A 6000-nucleotide genomic window follows, 5' to 3' on the forward strand; every position below is an offset into this window, starting at 1 on the left:
TGGCGCTCAGAAAAAATTATTTACTTTCCAAAATGACCCATATTATGTGAGTGTTTCCGATCTGCCAAGATCACGCCAACATCAGCAGGACGCACAGTTTAAAACTGCCTTGCAAAAATGACCAATTCAAAAAATATTCAAATGAAAGTTATGACGTATGTTTGGGCAATTTAGGCAACTAGATCTACCAGGTTAACATCAGGGAATTATTGTGGTCATGGTGAAAGGAGACACTGATGGTACGAGAGAGGATGTTGCATCACAGGTCACATATGACAACAACTAAGAACATGAAGAATGAGGGTTGTTTTAAATATTGGAACAAATGACAAATGTAGTTTTCCACTGAGGATGGTCTTACATGGTTTTATTTTCCTGTGGTGAAACTATTTAGGCTGTTTTCATTCAGAAAAGTAATGCAATTGAGTGTCAGCGTCAGTTCTGGCAGGCCAAGTAGTCAAGACGCTGCTAACTGCTATTGGCCAATAACATGGGCTGAGCTACATCAGCTGAGCTACATCAGCTGAGCTTCAACAGCTGATCTGCATCAGCGCATCAGCTGGTCAACTCCCCTCGCTGCTAAATGGCTACACTCAAAAAGGTCGCCCTACTTAAAGCTGCTTTAGTTTGCTTCTAACTGCTTGCTGCTCGCATCTATGCTACACACCTCCTCCCCTGCTCCACCTTGTCGTGTATAACGTGGCATTTTCTGCTATGTCATCGTTGCTGCTCTGTTGGGGGGATAGTTTAGCTCTCCCAGTCCTAAACTGTGTGAGCGTCCCCTAATGCTGCTGCTGCTGTCCTCTGAACAGAGCCATACCAGTAAATTTAAATTGTAATTTATTCAATAAAATTTCCTAAAGCATTTTTATTGTCTGTGTTGTTCTTGACTTAATGGACCTGACAGAACTGCTTAATTTGTATAAAACCCACAAAATCTTAGGCCAGGACATGAGTTGTTTACGTCCCGTTTGAAAGCAAAAGTCAGTGCTGACTTATTTAAAGTTACTTTTGTTACGTAACTTACGAACTTAAATACCACCACGTACATAAGTTACAAAACAAACATATTTGATTTTAACCCAAACCATGATCTTTTCCTAACATAACCAAGTAGCTGTGTTGCCTAAACAGGTTCTGCACTGCAGAGGCTTGCGCATGCGCACTGATCGCTTGTGTTGATGGACATTAGTAAGAGAAGGCACAAAAAGGGTTAACAATTAACCATAACTAATCCCATTATCTCATTATTTACAATCCGTTATCCACCGACAGTCCACCTGTTTATTAGGTAGATTCAGAAAGCAGCAGCAGATTCAATGGGACTGCTCCAGAGCATAAAAGCCCAAACTGACTGATCTCTTGAGGGGAGAAGGAGAAAAAGTAAAAAGATTCTTCCCCTGTGAGATATTCTTTGAAGTTACAGTATAACAAAAGGATGAAGCAGAGGCCTCTAGGGAATCCCCACCGCAGTGTCCCACACATTCATTTATTTCTCTTTTTATCGGAGAATACAGAAAGGGTATGGAATGGAATGATACCCTGCTCATTCTATAACTTAATGTCCCCTCTAGGTTTTCAAGTGAGATTGTTATTTTTGCTCCTGACAGGAAACCACAAATAGGGTCATCATGGACAGTCACAATGCGATAAGTCAGACTTTGGAAGCCAACAGAGGGATGGTCATTTCTCTCTGTGCCACAGAAAAACTTCCAGGCATGGCGGCTTGCTCAGAGGCTATAAAGTGATAGTTTTCTGCACAACGTTCCTTTCTAAAAAGCACATCTGCTGCACAATTAAATCTCAATGCAGATTTGACACATCAGCTGCATCTGCTGAAAGAGTTTGGCTCCAATAGTCCTGGCTCTCATCTGTAATGGTGCTGGGAGCTGTAAATAACCAAAGAGTGCTTGGTAATAATAGCATGGTGTGCAACTGAACAGAGAGACTTAAATGCATGTGAGAATCTGAATACAGCGAGGCAGGATTAAAAGACGTTAGAGGAGTTCAGTGAAGGACATTGCAACGTATGCATTTAAAAACAATTGATGTTGCTGGTCTGATTCTGTATATGTGAGCACAGGATTGTACCACAATTCAGATATTTTTGATTCAGTTTGTGGCACCGTTAGAGCTCATTCTCATTTGGTTCTCAACAGCGAACTAAGTGGAGACTTCCAGAGACTTCTTGTTGTTTATCCTTCACTGTGAACAAGCTGCAAATCTAATTTTGTAAGGCTGCATCACAATGTGTAATTAGTGGTGTAATTAAACTGACAGGAAACTTTACTTCTGACGTCTCTGATATTCAGTTTCCTGTCCAAAATAAACCTATTAGCAAATACCATAATCTGATTAAAGCACTCGAAAATGATAGACAGCGCTCTAAAGCAGTGAGGGAAGACAGGGGAAGATGGAACTGTTCTTCAGGAAGACACAGTCAGGGGCAGCTTGGTCAATTCAAAGATCCACAGCAGAGAAGCTGAATACTTTGGGAGGAAGTCAAAGTTGAGCTTTAGTCATCTAGTCCATAAGAAGAAATATGGAAGTGTGAATGATATAATATATCAAGTGTGTATACACCTGTTTCGATGCACATTTTCAAATTGCAAATTGTGAAACCGTAGAAAAAAAAGGTGGAAATATCACTTCTTTTGTTAAAGTTTACATCTGAAAAAGGTTTATCAATAAAAAAATGTGTGAAAGTGGAATGGAAACAGACACAACACACATGAAGCAGGTGACATATTTGTCGTGTGAAGCAATGAGGAGACTGTAATGTTCCTCAAAATAATACATTAAACAAATGTTTTCCACCATATGAGATTTGAATGGCGGCCATTTTTATTAAGTCATCTCGTTGTGCCTTCTTCTTCTGCAGTAGTTTATCTGCACCCAACCCAGCTGTTTATCTCGATGAATCAACTTGTCATTCTTTTGCAGATTTTCTGAACATTTTGTTATATTATGAATACTTGTGCTCTACTGACAGTGTTGGGAAAGATACTTTCAAAACGTATATAGAATACATGCCCACAAATGTAATTTGTAAAGTATTCCGTTCAATTACTCAATCTGAGTAACGTGTTCTGAATACTTGGATTACTTCCACATTGAATTGCATTTTATAAGTGTAGGAATGCAGCCATCACATACAGCTTACTAAACAGGCCTATTCTGGTGTGTTGTTCTATTCCAACTGGCTGAATGTGTACCTAAACAAGCAGACAGATTGTTGTAATTGTAGTCCCGAACTGCATACTACAAAAATCTAACCGCAGTCTAAGCTACCACAAGCTAGCATGTCAAACGGGGCTAGTCAGTCTTTCAACGGCTCTGGAGCTAGTAAATGTAATGTAAAGTCGCACGTCAACTATAAAATAGCAAGGTGACCAGTAAAACTACAGCAGACGACTACCCTTGGCTAATTAAAAAAAAAACTTACTTTAAGATGCTTCTTCAGGTTGGAGGTGGAGTAATTTGGATGCTGAAAGGAGGTTGGTTGCTGGCAAGCAGAGGTTGCACTGCACATTTGTATTTCATTCTCTCTGTTCTTTCTTTAATGTGAAATGCTGTTTGAATTTCAAAGATAGAAACGCATTCCTGCCCTGGCTCTGTTGTGCCGGTTCCGACTCCATTGTGACTGATAACGCAAATAGCTAATTTTTTCATTTTCATATTGGGGCTTCTGGGAAATGCATGGAGTTGCCTTAATTTATTCAGAGAGTGAATAAACTCGTGAAACAGAAAAGTATTGTCATGTAATCCATTGATTTCAACAATGTAACTGTATTCTAAATACCAACTATTTAAATTGTAACTGAAACGGAAAACAGTTACTCATAATTTATATTCTGAATATGTAACGCTGGTACATGTATTCCGTTACTCCTCAATACTGTCCACTGAGTATAACAGACCAATTAAAATGTCTAATTCCAATGCCCAGAAAATATCAGTAAACATTGATTGAACAGTTTTTTTTTGCTCTTTATGGTAATGGATTGAACTATTCATTAATGAAACATGTGTCTTCAAATATTTTATTATATTCTTGGTAAAAAGCAGAGAAATTAATGCCATATTTCTTCAATTCCATGTGGAATCCAAAAGCTTTAAGTTACTTAAAGGCTTAAAGTTAGACACTGACAGCCATGAGGAGGGGAATTATATAAAATATGCATGTATATATAGTGCCACACTGTATCTGTACTAGTGAGGACAACATCAATCATGAAGTGAGCTATGAATATTTTAAAAACTACAACACTAGATTGCATTGCAATTAACATGTTTCATAGCATATTCAGAACGCATTTCTGCAGGCTCTTGCTAACTCAGATGGGAAAGTGAGCGGGATGGAGACTGAGCTGAGTGCCAGGTGCAGCCCACGAGGAACCCGAGCCAATTAAGCTCTTTGTATGTTTGTAAGTAGAGGAGCCTGAGCAATGACATGTCTTTCTGCAATGGCAGAAAGACGTGTAATTACACAAAGCTTTTCTGGCAATAATCTCAATTTTAGATGAAATCGCATGACTTTTATATGTCTATTTATAAAGAAGAAATGAATTAATCTCTCAAGCTTCTTATTTCCTCTGGAAATGAACAAATGCTCATAAACAAGCACAACAAACTAAACAAAAAAAAGTGTCTATAATTAACCAAATTACATAGTTGTTTCAAGGAAATCTCCTAGAAAATAAATAGTATTTTTTGCATTTTAAACCCCAGCTGCCCCTTTCATCCTTCAGGAAACATTAATTCACTTGACATTAACCCATGGAGACATGCAGGTTTGTTTTTGTAACATTATAAAAGCTTTATTTAAAAAATAATTGGATCTATGTGCATACAGCTAAAAGGCAAGGTCGCATGGTTTTGGCTGTATCTCGACTCCATAATTTGTAATTAATTTCTGTTTAAAACAGAAGGTAAAAATCAAACTTTTTTTTCACTTCAATCAAATGAAGCTCTTTTGCTTACTTCTTGGAAAATGTCTTCCTGTGCTGTTTCATTTATGTATATATTTTTTTTCCTTTTTAGGTTTTTCCTTAAAATGTAACATGTATTTCAGCTGACAACAGATGTTTCTCTGATTTATCACTGAGGTGTTTACACATCTACCAGCAGGCCTGACACACTTGTCCCTATTCTTAACTATGACGAACAAACCCAAACATCCCACACAGCAACACATGCAATTAGTCGGAAGCTAGAGATGGCCTCGAGACAGCAGGCATTACTCTTACTAATAAGCCCCGTCAAAGTGGAACAAACCCTCCATCCATCAGCCAATAAGAAAACTCTCTACCTTGAATGTCTAAAACACACATGGCAATGCCTGTTAATCACAAACACTGAGGCAAAATAAATTGTATTTTGAGGAATAAAGTTCTGCTGGTTGAAAGGATATTGATTTTGAAATGGTCATCTGAGATCACCTGTCATATTTCAAAGGTTTTACACTTCCGTTCTTCACATGGTGAGTTTAGGAACATTTGATTGATTGATTGGTTGATTGATTGATTGATTGATTTCTGGATCAAGACGATAAAACAGTAATCCAAAGGATGACATGCTAAAGTAAAATACTTATTTCCAGCACGGTCCTTGGATTCATCTTTACATGATTCCACTCCAGATGCACAAAATTTACTCATATTACATAATGTGAACATAATAAATCGTCTAAATAAGATTATATATACTATTATAATAACAATATAACATCATATTGAGTCTTACAATCTGTCATGAGTAGTCTAATCCTAATTGGTGTAGTGCCTATGAGACCTAAAATCCTTGGACTATTTCTCTGTTGATCAGGGTAAAAAATACAGTCCCATAAAAGACAAAGTAAAAACAAGTTATCAAATTATTAGTCTGGATCAATGACACCTCATTTACATGATAATGGCGGCGATGTGTGTTGCCGTTGTCTAACTCCGCTCTCTTCGGGAAAGGGGGGAAATTTAAGTTTTTGAAATGAAATAAATAAAT

Source organism: Perca fluviatilis, chromosome 22 (assembly GCF_010015445.1).
Source record: "Perca fluviatilis chromosome 22, GENO_Pfluv_1.0, whole genome shotgun sequence".
In the NCBI taxonomy this organism is placed as follows: Eukaryota; Metazoa; Chordata; class Actinopteri; order Perciformes; family Percidae; genus Perca; species Perca fluviatilis.